Source organism: Balaenoptera acutorostrata, chromosome 16 (genome assembly GCF_949987535.1).
Source record: "Balaenoptera acutorostrata chromosome 16, mBalAcu1.1, whole genome shotgun sequence".
Lineage (NCBI taxonomy): Eukaryota > Metazoa > Chordata > Mammalia > Artiodactyla > Balaenopteridae > Balaenoptera > Balaenoptera acutorostrata.
The window spans coordinates 74,326,663-74,333,879 of NC_080079.1; the positions used below are offsets into that span (position 1 = coordinate 74,326,663).

A 7,217-nucleotide genomic window follows, 5' to 3' on the forward strand; every position below is an offset into this window, starting at 1 on the left:
ACCCCATCTATAGGTAGCATATGGGTACTGATAAAAGCTGTTTCTGATTTCATTTCATTCCCAACTTCCCAGATGTTTGCGAGAGAGGTTGTGTTTTTTTTTCCCCCCTTCAGCTATTTGCGAATATGCTCTAATTTAGAACCAACAAATTTAACATATCATATTTTAGGCTGGGCACGACACACAATAAATAACAGCTATAAGGAATGTCGAGATATTTCACCAGCTTATAAATAAGTTTGCCTACGTAGGCAAGATTTGGACAGGCTGCCATGATCTTGTTTTAGAGAAAAAGTACTGAAAACACATAATTGAGAACCCGATGTTACCAAAATGGCCAACTACAGGCCATTGTACTTTAGAAATGAAACACGCGATATCAACTGGGGAGAATAAAGATGGCCCCAACACAATCCTTGGTATGACTCATGCATGTATACTTCAACTCCATCTCAACAGAGCCTTCAGGAAGAATCAGTGTTATGTGTACCGAAAACTCAAGAAAGACTGCACTTTCTCAAGAATAATATTCTTTTATACTTCTCTGAATCAAACAATGAACTACTAAATTAAGCAGAAAACATCCTTAGCAGAAATGTTATAGAAATAGAATTACAAATCTCACTGTAGCACTTTGAATTCCTCAAGTCAAAACAGACATCCTTCAATTTGTGACTAAAGACAGTAACCAAGTTGTCCCTTGAAAACCATCTTTAGGAATGCCAGAAATAATAGGCCATCTTTTGATGTCTGCACAAATATTGGTTTTATAGGGAAGTAATGTATTTCAAGGAAAGCAACAGTTTTGGAGATTTTTTTTTTCTCCCATTACTAACTGGAAAACTGGAAAAATTACAACCTGGATTGCAGACAGGCAACTCAAAAGGGCAGTTTACTAAATGCCTGTCATAAGAAAGCCATCTAGTGTTAACATTTAGAAATGAAAACTGCAGACAAAAGAGGCAAAGAAAAGAAACATCTAAGTGACTATTTTGAACTTACTGAGCAAACCTATGAGAATCCCCAAGATTCTTTGTTTACAAAAAAAAAAAAAAAAGTCCATCCTTATCAAAAACCGTGTCTAAATCTAAACAAAATCCCAAAACTGTACAATTGCAATTTTTACCAAAATCAGGTTTTGGTGACCACCATTCCGTGACCAGTGCACTTGATGTTTCCAATACTCACGCTGGAGTCATCCTGGGCTGAATTAATTTAACCGAAGCAGGTTAATGATGACAAATATCTCCCAGAGGGGTCATGCCAACTTGTTTTCTCTTCCCGAGAAGCATCGGCTCTCGCTGGTAGACGATGAACCGAGACTGATTCTTTGGGTTTGCGGCGCGGTTGAAAATTAATCTGTAGGTGCTCGTGGGGATACTCCGGGGACCTGGCCAAACGAGCTTCCACGAAACGGGGGCCCGAGCAGGACCGGGAGCGGAGGATGGAGCGAGACGCGGAGCCGGGGGAGCCGGGGAGCCGTCGGGCCCCGAGGAAGGGCGCTCGCCGGCCGCTGGGACCTTACAAAGAGGGGCGGGCGCCGCGAGGGCTCGCGCCCCGGGCACACGCCGTCCCGGGGAATAAACCCCGCATCAAGTTCAGCAAGTGATCCCGCCCGGCGCGCCGGGGAACCGCGCCGGGCAACCTTTTTCTGTCCTCTCCGGTTAGTCACGGAGGAGTCGTTGTGCGCCCGGAGAGTCCTGCTTAGTGCTCGCGTCTACGAGACGGGATAACCTTTCAGCCGATCGATAAGTTTGAGAACGAGCGGCGGCGGCTCCTCTCCCACCCCTGGCTCGGGAGCGCGGGCGCATCTGCCGGCCGGACCCTCGCCCCGCGCCCCGGCCCCCCGTCAACCCCCGAGGCGCCCCCGAGGGCGGGCCCTTCACCTCGGGACGGTCCCCGGACACGACCCGGAGGCTTCCGAACGGAACCCCCCTCGCCCCGAACGCACCTCGGAGACGCAGTCCGCCGGGACCTGCTACAGCCCGCGAGCGCGCGGCGGCGCGTACCGGGGTCGCCGCCTCGCCGCCCGCCTCAGCCCGGGGCTGCCCATCGGCCCGGACCCTGCCCGCGCCGGGCTCCGGCGGGAGGCGGCCGGGACCCGCCGGCTGCGGCTGGAGCGGTCGGCCTGCGGTCGGGCGGGCGGGCGGCCGGGGCGGGGGCGCGGCGCTGCTCCTCCTCCTCCTCCGTCCTCCTCCCGCTCCGCCGGCTCCTCCCGGGCTCCCGCTCTGCCGCGCCGGCTCCCGACACCTCCGCCCGCCCGCCCGGCGGCACCGCCCCCCGCCCGCCCCGCGGCCTCCCATTGGCAGCCGCCTGCCGGCCCCCTCGGCCCCGCCCCGCGATTGGGCGCGGGCGCCGTCCGTCCCGCCGCCCCGCTGGGCTCGGGGCGCAGCCGGTGCGCGGTTCCCAGGCCCCGAGGCGCGCTGGAGCGGGGCGGCCGGGAGGGGTCGGCGGTCTTCCTGCGGAGGGCGCTGAGCGGGGCGCCGCCTACCTGGTCCCGCAGTCCGGCGGCGCCGTCGCTGTCCTCCTCGGGACTCGTTTTCACCCCTCCCTCTGGCACCGATAAGTTAAAAACCCCGAATCTGTTGCGGGGATGTCGTAATTGGTGTCTTCCTGCGTTCTCAGTGACAGTTGCCGAAAATTCTTACTGAGCAAGACATAATCTTTTTTTAATTCCTACAGTTTGAGAAATGTGATTCTTAGCTGGGGAAATAGATGTGTCTTGGGTTCGCACGTTGAGCCAACCAAACCCGGCACGTTGGCCCCGCAGTGACGTGCCATCTGCTTTGCCCTGGCTGCCTCGGCCTTCCCGGCGCTGGTCATGGCTAAAGGTCACTGCACTGAGGAAGTCCTGAACTTCCTTTGGTGGTGGAAGATAACGTTGAAGGCTACGAGACGAACACGGGGGCTGTTGCGCTTCTTAAGAAACTGCAGGCCTGGAATCATATCAAGAAGGTCTGTGCCTCTGAGCAAATGCGCGCTGGCAAAGGGCAAAGTGAGACACCGCGGGGTGTGCACGGCAGGGGACCCTGCATCATCTGTCATGGGGACGATGGTATCGAGGCCTTGAGGAACATCCCTGGCTCCCTAATTCTCCTTTCCCTTTAAAAGGAATGATTCTGCTTAATGTAAGCAAAACTGAACGTCTGGGAACTTGCTCCCGGTGGGCACCGTTTCAGATTTCCTTTCAGCAAGTCAGATGATCTGTAGGGCACTTGAGTCCTTCAAGAGTAACTACCACCTTCCCATGCACAAGACGCTCAACACAGACCTTGGCAGAACCCTGGAAAACCCCAGAGCACGGCGCAAGAAGAGTCATCGCAGCGTCCTGAAGAAGAATCCGCTGAAAAACCTGAGAATCATGTTGAATCTAACTAAACCCACGTGCAAAGACCGTGTAGCTGGGCATCATTCTTCGCCAGGCTGAGAATCACAAACTCCAGGTGGATAGGGCAGCGGCGGCGGTAGAAGCCGGATCCGATGGGGAGGGGTTCCAGGCAAGAAGCCTTCTGTAGGGAAGAAAGGAAAGGAGGCTGTTGGCATAAAGAAGCAGAAGAAGCCTTCGGTGGGGGGCTGGGGGAGGAGGCCGCAGCTACCAAGAAACCGGCCGCTGGGGAGCCCGCAGAAAAGAAAACCCACCACAGAGGAGAAGAATCCTGCTGCATAAACTTAGATGCGTTTATCCCTTGAAGGTCAAATCATTTTGGACAGCTCACTTTGAATAAAGACCTGATCAGAGAGGCAGTGAGAAACACACACACACACACACACACACACACACGCACACACGCCTTCGAATCTGGCTCCGCGCCGCCCCCTGCCAGTGTCCCTGCCCCGCCTCCGCTCTCTGGAGTGGAGGGAATCGCGCCCGCCGGCGCTTGGTCCCCGCGCCTCCCCCCATCCCACCCCAAAGAGCCTGAACGTCGCCACAGCTGCCGGGCGCTGCGCAGGCACCTGCCACAGGACGCCGCAGGATCGCCGCATCGCTGCGTTCACAGGAAGACAGCGGGGAGGGGCAAGCCCTACTGTGTGCCGACCCCCGAGGGCGCCCCGGATCGCCCAGGCGGTCCCCTGACCCCAGCAGCTGGGGTGGGAGGACGCACGGAGCATCGCGCAAGAGGTCAGGTGGTGCCAGGGCGCAGGAATGCTGCGGAGCCTGGAAGGAGGCTGGGAGAGGCGTGGTGTCCTGGCGCCCCCGGCCCAGTCCCTGGGCCCGCCCACCCCGCCTCCAGGCAGCCCTCCACCCGAGGGAGAAACGCTCTTGGATCTTGATCTTGACGAGGAGAAAGAAAATGAACTTTTGTTACCCTCCTTTTCTACTTTGCCAGGAGATCTTGATCACCCAGGAGGAAGCTTTACCTGAAACTGTTCATGTAAATTGCTTGACACTTGAATTGGTTGCTGAAACATTAAAGGATCTCAGAGGACTTTTTTTTAAGCTATACAGGAGTTGACTCTGCCTAAAGGGACCAGTAGCAGGAAGAGACTCTACCTGACCTTCCAGTTCCACCGTAGGATTTCCTGAGCCGGCTTTACTGTGGGAGAGCTGCTAGGGCTGTGTTTCCTGAGACTGGCTTCAGAGTTTTCAGATCCTCCTTTTCTGGAAGCAGAATTCTTCCTGGAGAGATCATGTTGTCTGTACCTCCCTATCCCAAACACGCCCTAAAACATAACCCTCTTAAGAGTTGGAGGTGGTCCTTCCCATGCTATATTTCTTTGTGATCCAAAGCCTGTAAATATTGTACAGCCTTTTCTATCTGTGTAAAATAGGGGCATACAATATGGGAATGCGTATAATAAAATGCATCAGAGAGCAACGTTTTGACATGACCAAACTCCTGAGTTCTCCCAACTGTCACCTCATTAACAGCATTTACCAAGATTGTCATTTATTCATTCAACAAACATGTATGGAGACCCTGTGATGATCCAGAGGTGCCAGGTGCTGGGGATATAAACCTGCAGAGGACATGGGTCCTGCTTTTCATCATCGCTCCATCTCACCTGTGCCCATCCCCATATCTGGCAGATGCTCTACGAGAGATATGGACACAGGACCAGCCTTGGAGGGACACTTCCTGCAGAAGCCAACAGAGGATAGACCCCCCCCCCCCACTTCACAGCACTTTATCACAGTACTTCTCACTCTTCATGTAACTGCACATGTCATTATCTTTTCCACTGTTCTGTAAGGACCATGAGGAAAAGAGCCACTTCCCCCTGAGAGTTTGGACTCGTAAAGCAGTGACTGTGTGGGTCCATGGGTTGTCACCAAGGTGGCTCTTGGTGCTGAGGCTGTATTGTCCACTGTCTGATAGATAAGGAGGACGCTTTGACCTGTTCCTTAATGACTATAACGATCTGATAAGGAAGTCTTTATCTTTTTTATTTCATTTTATTTTTTTTTGCTCAACAACCAAAATATATTTTAATAGAAAATAAACAATGCTTATGCAAACACTATAAATATAACCAATCATGAGGTGACTGCTCTGACATACATACATATATTAATTTCAAAATATATCCACGGTAAGTTTAAAGAAAAGTGCTTACAGACAAGGTTCATTACTGCATCAGGCATAACTAAACTATTAAAATAAAGATATGAAGTCCAGGAGTGTCCAAAATCTTATGGGAGGACGTCAATTGGTTAATTTCATATATATAAACATTAGCAATAAGGCTAGTTGCTTTTTTTTAACTATTTAGTTTCTATTGGACTACAGGTGATTAACAATGTTGTGTTAGTTTCAGGTATACAGCAAAGTGATTCAGTCTAGTTTTGCGAAAGAAAATTGAAATAACCTAAGCCCTTGACCACTACCAAAGTTGGCGGCATTTTTTTTAAATGCTTGTAGCTGACAGTAAACAGTTGTGTGCATTTATGAAAGTCCTTGAGAGTTTCTGGCATTCCCAGAACCACAGGTCACATGCAGCCCTCCAGAACGTTCTAGGCCTCAGCAAACATGACCAGGCCCCTTGACTGGGCCTGGCCAATTCTGGATGGTGGTGATCCGACCGAGGGCCAGACCTACAAAGTGTCCGCCTTCTGGCAGACTGTGAGATATTCAAGAGGCCAAGCCGAGGGATGATTTGCGATCATCTTCACCAAATAACATATTCTGGAAATCCTATTAGATGTAATGCGTATGTCCTCCCTCGCTGGTCTTTCCTGCAGCCCTCTTGTTTCTTGCTCTTTCAGGGAAGGGAAACTTAGGCCGGAGTCTGTGGAATTGCAGCATCTGTTAAGATATCAGTTCATCATTTTGGCCTTAGAATATCTTACTGAAAAAAAATTCTTTTTTCTATTAAAGCTATAAACTTCCCTAAAGTTTTAAAGAAGAATATCACTCTGAAGTGTGAAAATGTATTTGCCTAAAAACCAGGGTGAACAATCTTGTGTTTCATCACCTTCACCTTCCCTCAGGTCAAGACTCTCTTGTTCTCAGGCAGAGATAGAGACACAGATGTAGAGAACGAACAAACGTATGGACACCAAGAGGGGAAAGCAGGGGTGGTGGTGAGATGAATTGGGAGATTGGGATTGACATGTATACACTAATATGTATAAAATAGAGAACTAATAAGCATCTGCTATATAAAAAATAAATAAAATAAAATTCAGGAAAAAAAAGACTCCCTTGTTCTCTAAACCTGACTTTCTGTCTCTCAAGTCTTTTTTTCCTCCTATGAATTTCATCATGCTCTAAGAACTCCTAAAGCAACAAACTCAAGGGAGTAAAGCTCTTTGCACTTCTGAATCAGCACATCAATTCCCTCTGAAATAATTCCAACATCAATCTTACCTATCTTCCTCTAAAAGGTGTAAAGTTCAAAGACATACCAGCTGTCTACCCCATTCCAAGATTCTGAGCTTGTCGGCTGACCTTGGCTGGTACTTGTATCTATTTACCTTTGAACTGAGCAGAACGGGAGTTTGATTTCCTTGAAACACTCCAGAAAGCTTCTACTCACAGACGACATGCATCTACTGTAATAAACCTGAAGAGCAAGTTAAGTAAGTGTTTAGATTCCCACCCTCATTTCTTCTTTCCCTTCTCTACTATCAACTCGCTTTTTGAAAGTAGTTCTTTTAAGTCAAATGAATATTCATAATTTGCCACAAATATGTATTGATTGCGTGCTACATTCAGGGCATTATGTCAGACTCGAAGGACCCAAAGGGCTGTACAGCGGAGCATTTGTGAATTTCA

The 7,217-nt window shown here is 50.2% G+C and overlaps 1 protein-coding gene and 1 pseudogene across 8 annotated transcripts in view; one reads left to right on the top strand and one right to left on the bottom strand.

The window, feature by feature from the left end:
* Positions 1–2,178, bottom strand: part of SIPA1L2 (signal induced proliferation associated 1 like 2) — a 220,988-nt gene extending 218,810 nt beyond the window's left edge. For 4 of the 8 annotated variants that reach the window (XM_057531393.1, XM_057531387.1, XM_057531388.1 and 1 more), the window contains exon 1: positions 1,952–2,178. The gene's annotated coding sequence lies outside the window, so the exon portion shown is untranslated. Of the gene's footprint in view, positions 1–1,188; positions 1,685–1,951 lie in introns of those variants that run through there. The other 4 variants (XM_057531392.1, XM_057531390.1, XM_057531391.1 and 1 more) reach the window with 2 other exon arrangements.
* On the top strand, positions 1,445–3,667 carry LOC103012375 (60S ribosomal protein L4-like; annotated as a pseudogene).
* The last annotated feature ends 3,550 nt before the right edge of the window (positions 3,668–7,217 follow it).